Consider the following 9,744-nt stretch of genomic DNA (forward strand, 5'->3'; position numbering starts at 1 on the left):
TCAGCAGTTATCACAAAGTGCTTAACAGAAACCCAGCCTCAATCCCCAAAGAGCAAGCAATGTAGATATAAAAAGCAAAGTGGCCACGAAAAACTCCCCAGAAAGCAGGAACCTAGGAAGAAACGTAGAGAGGAACCAGGCTCAAAGGGGTGGCCAGTCCTCTTCTGTTTGTACCGGGTGACATACACGGCTCAAAAAAATAAAGGGAACACTTAAACAACACAATGTAACTCCAAGTCAATCACACTTCTGTGAAATGAAACTGTCCACTTAGGAAGCAACACTGATTGACAAGGAGGAGGAGATCCCTCAGGAGACCATCCGCCACCTCATCAGGAGCATGCCCAGGCGTTGTAGGGAGGTCATACAGGCACGTGGAGGCCACACACTACGGAGCCTCATTTGGACTTGTTTTAAGGACATTACATCAAAGTTGGATCAGCCTGTAGTGTGGTTTTCCACTTTAATTTTGAGTGTGACCCCGAATCCAGACCGCCATGGGTTGATAAATTTGATTTCCATTGATGATTTTGTTGTAAGCACATTCAACTATGTAAAGAAAAAAGTATTTAATAAAAATATTTCATTAATTCAGATCTAGGATGTGTTATTTTAGTGTTCCCTTTATTTTTTTTGAGCAGTGTATGTATTCATATCAGTAGGCTGTACAATACAGGGGAGTATTATTATTATAGTACAACTATTCTAAAAGTGGGTAAGAGTTGAAAGCTAAAAAGGGGCTTGTCATCCTCCACTCACTATAACAAGGGTTAGTAACTACACAGACTCATTTCATATCATCCTCCACTCACTATCACAAGGGTTAGTAACTACAGACTCATTTCATATCATCCTCCACTCACTATCACAAGGGTGAGTAACTACACAGACTCACTTCATAGAACTTTAAAACACTGGCAGTTTGTCTACTTCACTTCTTTAGTCTACTCTGATCTCTCCAGATAACCCAGTGAATAAAACAAATGCTGGCAATACTGATGTCAAACCCTGCAAGTCTCAGTAGCATGAATTAACATCTACCTTCGCAATGAAACAGTTCTACAGCAACTTTTCAGACACAGTGGGAAGTTGGAATGAACAACAAACTTACAACCTGCTCTTACCATGAGAAACAGATTTCCCAATCTTCTCCTCCTCTTCTTCATCTTTAATGTTGACATTCAGCTCCAGTGTTTGACTGTAGTCTTCCAGCTTCACTGATGCCATCTCTGGATCCTGCTGTAAAAACTGGCCTCCACTGTCACAATCAGGACCCAGTGACTGTAGGTTTGTACTCAGTGTCGAAGGAGAGAGGCAGGCTGGGTTTGTCCTCACTGTTGATGTTACCGGCCTCAGACCTGAGTCGGCAAGTAGTAGAATAAAAACAGACACAAAATATATCAAATCAAATGTTATTTGTCACATACACATGGTTAGCAGATGTTAATGCGAGTGTAGCGAAATGCTTGTGCTTCTAGTTCCGACAATGCAGTAATAACCAACGAGTAATCTAACCTAACAATTCCAAAACTACTACCTTATACACAAGTGTAAAGGGATAAAGAATATGTACATAAAGATATATGAATGAGTGATGTTACAGAACGGCATAGGCAAGATGCAGTAGATGGTATCGAAGTACAGTATATACATATGAGATGAGTAATGTAGGGTATGTAAACAAAGAGTGATATATTTTTCCATCAATTCCCATTATTAAAGTGGTGTGTTGACAGCAGCCACTCAATTTTAGTGGTGGCTGTTTAACAGTCTGATGGCCTTGAGATAGAAGCTGTTTTTCAGTCTCTCGGTCCCAGCTTTGATGCACCTGTACTGACCTCGCCGTCTGGATGATAGCGGGGTGAACAGGCAGTGGCACGGGTGGTTGTTGTCCTTGATGATCTTTATGGCCTTCCTGTGACATCGGGTGGTGTAGGTGTCCTGGAGGGCAGGTAGTTTGCCCCGGTGATGCGTTGTGCAGACCTCACTACCCTCTGGAGAGCCTTACGGTTGTGGGCGGAGCAGTTGCCGTACCAGGCGGTGATACAGCCCGACAGGATGCTCTCGATTGTGCATCTTTTGAAGTTTGTGAGTGCTTTTGGTGACAAGCCAAATTTCTTCAGTCTCCTGAGGTTGAAGAGGTGCTGCTGCGCCTTCTTCCCAACGCTGTCTGTGTGGGTGGACCAATTCAGTTTGTCCGTGATGTGTACGCCGAGGAACTTAAAACTTACTACCCACTCCACTACTGTCCCATCGATGTGGATAGGGGGTTGCTCCCTCTGCTGTTTCCTGAAGTCCACAATCATCTCCTTTGTTTTGTTGACGTTGAGTGTGAGGTTATTTTCCTGACACCACACTCCGAGGGCCCTCACCTCCTCCCTGTAGGCCGTCTCGTTGTTGTTGGTAATCAAGCCTACCACTGTAGTGTCGTCCGCAAACTTGATGATTGAGTTGGAGGCGTGCATGGCCACGCAGTCGTGGGTGAACAGGGAGTACAGGAGAGGGCTCAGAACGCACCCTTGTGGGGCCCCAGTGTTGAGGAACAGCGGGGTGGAGATGTTGTTACCTACCCTCACCACCTGGGGGCGGCCCGTCAGGAAGTCCAGTACCCAGTTGCACAGGGCGGGGTCGAGGCCCAGGGTCTCGAGCTTGATGACGAGCTTGGAGGGTACTATGGTGTTAAATGCCGAGCTGTAGTCGATGAACAGCATTCTCACATAGGTATCCCTCTTGGGTTAGGGCAGTGTGGTTGCGATTGCGTCGTCTGTGGACCTATTTGGGCGGTAAGCAAATTGGAGTGGGTCTAGGGTGTCAGGTAGGGTAGAGGTGATATGGTCCTTGACTAGTCTCTCAAAGCACTTCATGATGACGGAAGTGAGTGCTACAGGGCGGTAGTCGTTTAGCTCAGTTACCTTAGCTTTCTTGGGAACAGGGAAAATGGTGGCCCTCTTGAAGCATGTGGGAACAGCAGACTGGGATAAGGATTGATTGAATATGTCCGTAAACACACCAGCCAGCTGGTCTGCGCATGCTCTGAGGACGCGGCTGGGGATGCCGTCTGGGCCTGCAGCCTTGCGAGGGTTAACACGTTTAACCTCTCTAGGGTATGTGGGATGCTAGCGTCCCATCTGGCCAACATCCAGTGAGGTTGCAGAGCGCCAAATTCAATTACAGAAATGCTCATTATAAAAATTCAGAAAACAAAAACATATTTTACATAGATTTAAAGATTAACTTCTTGTTAAACCAACCACAGTGTCATATTTATAAAATCCTTTTTGGCGAAAGCATACCTAGCCAAGAACATACCTAGCCCAGAACATAGCCCAGTTGACAAATTACTACACACAGTAACCAGCCAAGCAGAAATAGAGATAAAATTACTCCCTTACCTTTGATGATCTTCATATGGTGGCAATCAGAAGACCTTCATTTACTCAATAAATGTTCCTTTTGTTCGATGAAGTCTCTTTCTATCCAAAAACCTCAGTTTTGTTAGTGTGTTTTCTTCAGTAATCCACAGGTTCAAACTCAGTCAAAACAATCAGATAAAAAAATTCAAATTGTAGCTGTAATGTTCATAGAAACATGTCAAACGATGTTTATATTCAATCCTCAGGTTGTTTTTTTTTGCCTAAATGATCTAGAATATTTCAACCGGATAATAACGTTGTCAATATAAAAAGGTAAACAAGAAATGCACACATGCGCCTGAAAAAGCTCTGCGACACGTTAGGGTCCACTCGTTCAGACTGGTCTTACTCCCTCATTTATAAGAAACGATTTCTAAAGACTGTTGACATCTAGTGGAAGGCATAGGAACTGCAAATGGAGTCCTAAGTCAATGGATACTGTAATGGCAGTGAATAGAAAACTACAAAACCCCCCAAAAAACATTGGCGAGTAGTATGCTAGGGAGCGGTGCGCCCGTCTCCGGCGCCTGACCACAAGACCGCTGCCTCTTTTACTACGTCGTTGTTTTGGGTCGTCGGCTGGGGTCCAATCCATTGTCCTGGGTGGAAGGCAGAACACAGGATCCGCTTCGGGAAAGTCATATTCCTGGTCGTAATGATGGTGAGTTGACGTTGCTCTTATATTTCAGTAATTCCTCCCGACTGTATGTAATGAAACCTAAGATTACCTGGGGTAACAATGTAAGAAATAACACGTAAAAACAAAACACTGCATAGTTTCCTAGGAACGCGAAGCGAGGCGGACATCTCTGTCGGCACCGGAAGTACAATTGTCTTGACTGTTCTGGCACGTTCTTGATTAACTCTATTAAATATATTACATTTTCTCTTGTTCAATTATCTAATTCAGTGCTCGACTTGGACTGAAATAGTTGCCGATACTCATTTTGGGTGCCGGTACCGTTTCCATTTAGGTGCAGGAGCTCCACAATACCTTTGAGCTAATACTTAAACTATAGTAGATAAATGCATCAAACCGAGGTAAAGACAGTTTCAAGTTGGATATACCGATGGATATTCGCACATTCAAACCTCAATAGCTTTCAAACAACTTGAGCCACAGACTCCAAATAAGTGTCATGATGTTGGAAAAATTGCGCACAACATTCCACAGGTCTTATTTTTACGATTTGGACATTCATTCGCTTTTCAAAGCTAATAAACATGTGGAAATGTGAGCAGCATTTTGTATTCCAAGTTGAATTAGTTAGGGAGCGTAAACAAAGTACAAACTATTTTTACATTCCAATAGCTCTTTGGTTATGTGACCTACTGACTTCAAACAAGGTTCAGAATGTCCACCCAGTGGGCCTACACATTGCACATCCTTTAGTTTGTCCATTTTCATCTCACATGGTTTTACATGAATTTTTCAAAATGTAGAATTTCAATAGCTCCTTGGTCATGTGGCCTACTGACCTCAAACAAGGTTCAGAATGTCCACTGACTATACCTTCATATCGCACACTGATGTTTGTATACTTTGATCTCATGCTATTAGACTTAAATCTGTAAGCTTTGAAGGTCTTCATTTTACATTGGTGTTACATTTTTAAAATTTAGTCAACAAATGTCCCATCCTCGCAATAACTATCTTTCACATGGACACTGAAAGATCCGCAAATGGCTGTATGTGGTATGGATCAAGGACAGGAGAGGTGTTCGAACAGAGGTGCGTAAAGGAAGGCACACAGGTAGGCCTCATGAAAAACAATGTTTCATGAGCTCTTTTTAATCACAGTAATAGGCAGTGATTTGTCAGTTACAGTGAGCTTGATAACGTGAAAGAATCCTTTTCATAGCATCACTTTCATATACTGTACATTAAGACAAATCCTTCTACGTTGAGTATTAGAAAGCAGTTCACCTGATAATGACTTGATATTTGAGTGCATTCACAACAAGCCACCTGCAGACAACTTACAAAATGCAATATTGCATTTGAGGGTTCATTTTTCTGATGAAAATAGTTATTTGATGCATGGCCTACTATTTCTACCTGGGAAAATAAATTCCTATATCTTTTGTGAGTAAAATCCTTTTTCCCAAAATGATTTTTTGTGAAGAGGTATGAGGGTTGTGATATGGGTAATTTAATAGTAAAATAATTTCAGGGATCAACACATTTCTATATTGCTTCCCCAGTATCTGCATGAACCATCAGGTCAAGTGTTTTTGGTTGACCCTGCTGGACAGAAAGAGAAGGAAGAATCGGATTCAAATTCAGGTCTTAGTTATTCCATTGTACTGGATCTAATACATATTAGCATTTTACATACACTTATGAATGTAATACTTTTTTATGACATACTGTGAAAAACTCTTGTCTGCTGGCTCTGTCACTTTCAGACATGCACAGAGCAGACTTGAACCACAGGGGTTCTCTGTAAAGAGAGAGTAATCCAAAAGGCACAGACACACCCCTTGACTTTCAATTGGCACCGTTGACCTGTATGTATTCTCTCCTGATTGGCTCTGTGGTGCACAGTCTAGCAGTCTGACTAAAGTGCCAGAGGTATGAGGAGAGACATCCTCCTTTATATTCATGGGAACAAATATTTCCTAACACTTTGGACAGTTAGAAGACACAATGCATAAATTCAACAATGCATCAATTCAACAAAAGAAAAGTATTACTAATTACTGTCCATGAGTAACCTCAACCTTGTGGGTCTATGGGTGTTTGGGCCAATAACGTGCCAACTCAATTCTACTACTGACTAGTCTCTCATGCCCCTATGAACGGGGACACAGGGCAATAGTTTATCTAAACCAGACCTTTTTTACTGGAGTACACTAACCCCTAATTGGGGCTCTCTTCTTGACACACGGTAGCAGTAAACCAGATAAAAGTCAAAAAGATCAAAAAGTAGATTGTTGTAAGGGTGTATTCCATCCTGCGCTGGTCCCATTGTCATATCAATTCTGGATTCTGAGTGGTAAAATCAGAGCTGAAAAATGACTATGTATGTGTATTCATTTTCTGACTAGACAGAACTACCAAAGGGGGTGGAGTTGCAATCTACTGAGAGACAGCCTGCAGAGTTCTGTCATGCTATCCAGGTCTGTGCCCAATCTACTGCAGAGACAGCCTGCAGAGTTCTGTCATGCTATCCAGGTCTGTGCCCAATCTACTGCAGAGACAGCCTGCAGAGTTCTGTCATGCTATCCAGGTCTGTGCCCAATCTACTGCAGAGACAGCCTGCAGAGTTCTGCCATGCTATCCAGGTCTGTGCCCAATCTACTGCAGAGACAGCCTGCAGAGTTCTGTCATGCTATCCAGGTCTGTGCCCAATCTACTGCAGAGACAGCCTGCAGAGTTCTGTCATGCTATCCAGGTCTGTGCCCAATCTACTGCAGAGACAGCCTGCAGAGTTCTGTCTGCTATCAGGTCTGTGCCCAATCTATGCAGAGACAGCCTGCAGAGTTCTGTCATGCTATCCAGGTCTGTGCCCAATCTACTGCAGAGACAGCCTGCAGAGTTCTGTCATGCTATCCAGGTCTGTGCCCAAACAGTTTGAGCTTCTACTTTTAAAAATCCACCTTTCCGGAAATAAGTCTCTCACTGTTGCCGCTTGTTACAGACCCCCCTCAGCTGCGCCCTGGACACCATATGTGAATTAATTGCTCCCCATTTATCTTCAGAGTTTGTAATGTTAGGTGACCTAAACTGGGATATGCTTAACACCCCGGCCGTCCTCCAATCTAAGCTAGATGCCCTCAATCTTAACCAAATTATCATGGAACCTACCAGGTACAACCCCAAATCCATAAACCCTCATAGATATCATCCTGACCAACCTGTCTTCTAAATACACCTCTGCTGTCTTCAACCAGGATCTTAACGATCACTTCCTCATTGCCTGCGTCCGTAATGGGTCCGCAGTCAAACGACCACCCCTCATCCCAGTCAAACACTCCCTAAAACACTTCAGCGAGCAGGCCTTTCTAATCGACCTGGCCCGGGTATCCTGGAAAGATAGACCTATTCCGTCAGTAGAGGATGCCTGGTTATTCTTTATCGGTATCGGCTTTTTTTGGTCCTCCAATAACCGGTATCGGTGTTGAAAAATCATAAATCGGTCGACCGCTAATGTGGACAACTACAAATACCTAGGTGTCTGGTTAGACTGTAAACTCTCTTTGAAGACTCATTAAGCATCTTCAATCCAAAATTAAATCTAGAATTGGCTTCCTATTTCGCAACAAAGTCTCCTTCACTCATGCTGCCAAACATACCCTGGTAAAACTGACTATCCTACCGATCCTTGACTTCGGCTATGTCATTTATAAAATAGCCTCCAACACTCTACTCAGCAAATTGGATGCAGTCGATCACAGTGCCATCTGTTGTGTCACTAAAGCCCCATATACTACCCACCACTGCGACCTGTACGCTCTCATTGGCTGGCCCTCGCTTCATTTGTGTCGCCAAACCCACTGGCTCCAGGTCATCTATAAGTCCTTGCTAGGTAAAGCCCCGCCTTATCTCAGCTCACTGGTCACCATAGCAGCAACCACCCGTAGCACATGCTCCAGCAGGTATATTTCACTGGTCACCCCCAAAGCCAATTCCTACTTTGGCCGCCTTTACTTCCAGTTCTCTGCTGCCAATGACTGGAACGAATTGCAAAAAAACAAAATAAAAAATTTAAATCACTGAAGCTGGAGACTAAACACAACACTCCCTGAACCCCTAATTGTCAAACTAATAATAATGTACAACAATATAGAAGATACTGACTAGAGATAAGCCCAATATGGGTGTATATCCACTACCTCATCCCCTACTTAGGTGTGTAATTGACATGACCAAGGAGCTATTGCAAATTTGAAACTATGAAAAATGTACATTGCAGAGCATGATTTTACAGGACACAAACAAGAGTGTGCAATATAGAAGGGTAGTCAGCGGACATTAGGTCACATGACCAAGGAGCAATTGAAATTTAAAATGTTGAAAAATTCATGTAAAACCATGTGAGATGAAAATGGACAAACCAAAGGGTTGCAATTGGTGTGTGTGTGTGTATATATAACATGTTTGCTACAACCAGTTTTGAAAATGTTAGGAGTATTAGTTAAATAGCTGTTGAAATTTGAACATTTTGATTTGTCACTATGTTGACGGTCCCTAACTGCTGTTGGTGGACGTAAGGAAAACTACAGGCGAATATATCGACCTGAAACTGTCTTTACCTCGGTGTGCATACATGACTCAAAAACCATTTAGTACAAGGTTACAGTTTGTTTTAGGCAGCACTGTCATCTGTATTTTTGATTAATAACCTTGTCTTGAAACTGTATTACTTCAATCAAAAACCAAAAGTATTTACTGTTCACACCACAAAATTAAATTTCCAGATAAAGACAGTAACAACTGAATGTCTCTGAATATTAGTACACATGCAACGTTAGAAAACCGATAGTCATTAATTCAACGCGTAAACAATCCGTTGACGTTGACAGACTGGGGACCGCCATTTTACCAGCCCTGTGAATTTGACAGAAAACCAATAATATGCAAAACGATCTCAGAAATCTCAAATAAATGGACTATTTGTGAAATTTCCTTGATAAAATGATATACATCCATTCAGACAAACCCAGAGTCTCTAGCTATGTGACTTGTAAAATGGTTTTTAATCACGTTCTTCCCTCGGTTTGACACAAAAATAACACATCAAACCTTAACCAAACGTGATAATACCTTAATGGATTTGTTACCTAGCATGGTATAACATATCCTTTGACACTAGAAAGTCTAAACGTGTTATTACATACCTGTAGTGATAAATTGAAACGGACACAAAGGTTATCTTCTTGACTGCACAGTTCTTGGCGCAAAAAAAAACTGAAGACTGGTGCTTCTTTGCCCAGAACTTCCTGACCCCACTAACACAGTGCAACAGTACTGTGCATTCCAGGATCATTGGCATGGCCCTACCCCATTACATGAGAAAGGTCTGCTAAGCTGCCTCCTCCTCCCGGACCCTTCTCCTTTACATAGAGTTGATCAAGCTGTTGATTATGGCCTGTGAATGTTGTCCCATTCCTCTTTAGTGTGCTTTTTTTCTTTTTCTTGATCTTCCGATAAGGTGGGTGGTATGTAACGGTTTTATATAACCGTGTAAATCTCTCTAGAACAAGGTGACTTTGATCAATATATTCGCCTGTATTTACCCCCAAAATAAAATGCTAATTAGATGCTAATGTGGCTATCCTAAAGAACTACAAATACCATGACAGATCTGACAAGACTGTCCGAATC

The 9,744-nt window shown here is 42.5% G+C and overlaps 1 protein-coding gene across 1 annotated transcript in view; it reads right to left on the reverse strand.

Annotated features, from left to right (window-relative positions):
• Nucleotides 1-9,312, reverse strand: part of LOC135569079 (gastrula zinc finger protein XlCGF17.1-like) — a 54,347-nt gene extending 45,035 nt beyond the window's left edge. The window contains exon 1 of the mRNA XM_065015927.1: nt 9,258-9,312. The gene's annotated coding sequence lies outside the window, so the exon portion shown is untranslated. The remainder of the gene's footprint in view (nt 1-9,257) is intronic.
• Nucleotides 9,313-9,744: the final 432 nt, after the last annotated feature.

Source organism: Oncorhynchus nerka, unplaced genomic scaffold (assembly GCF_034236695.1).
Source record: "Oncorhynchus nerka isolate Pitt River unplaced genomic scaffold, Oner_Uvic_2.0 unplaced_scaffold_1213, whole genome shotgun sequence".
Taxonomy (NCBI): Eukaryota; Metazoa; Chordata; class Actinopteri; order Salmoniformes; family Salmonidae; genus Oncorhynchus; species Oncorhynchus nerka.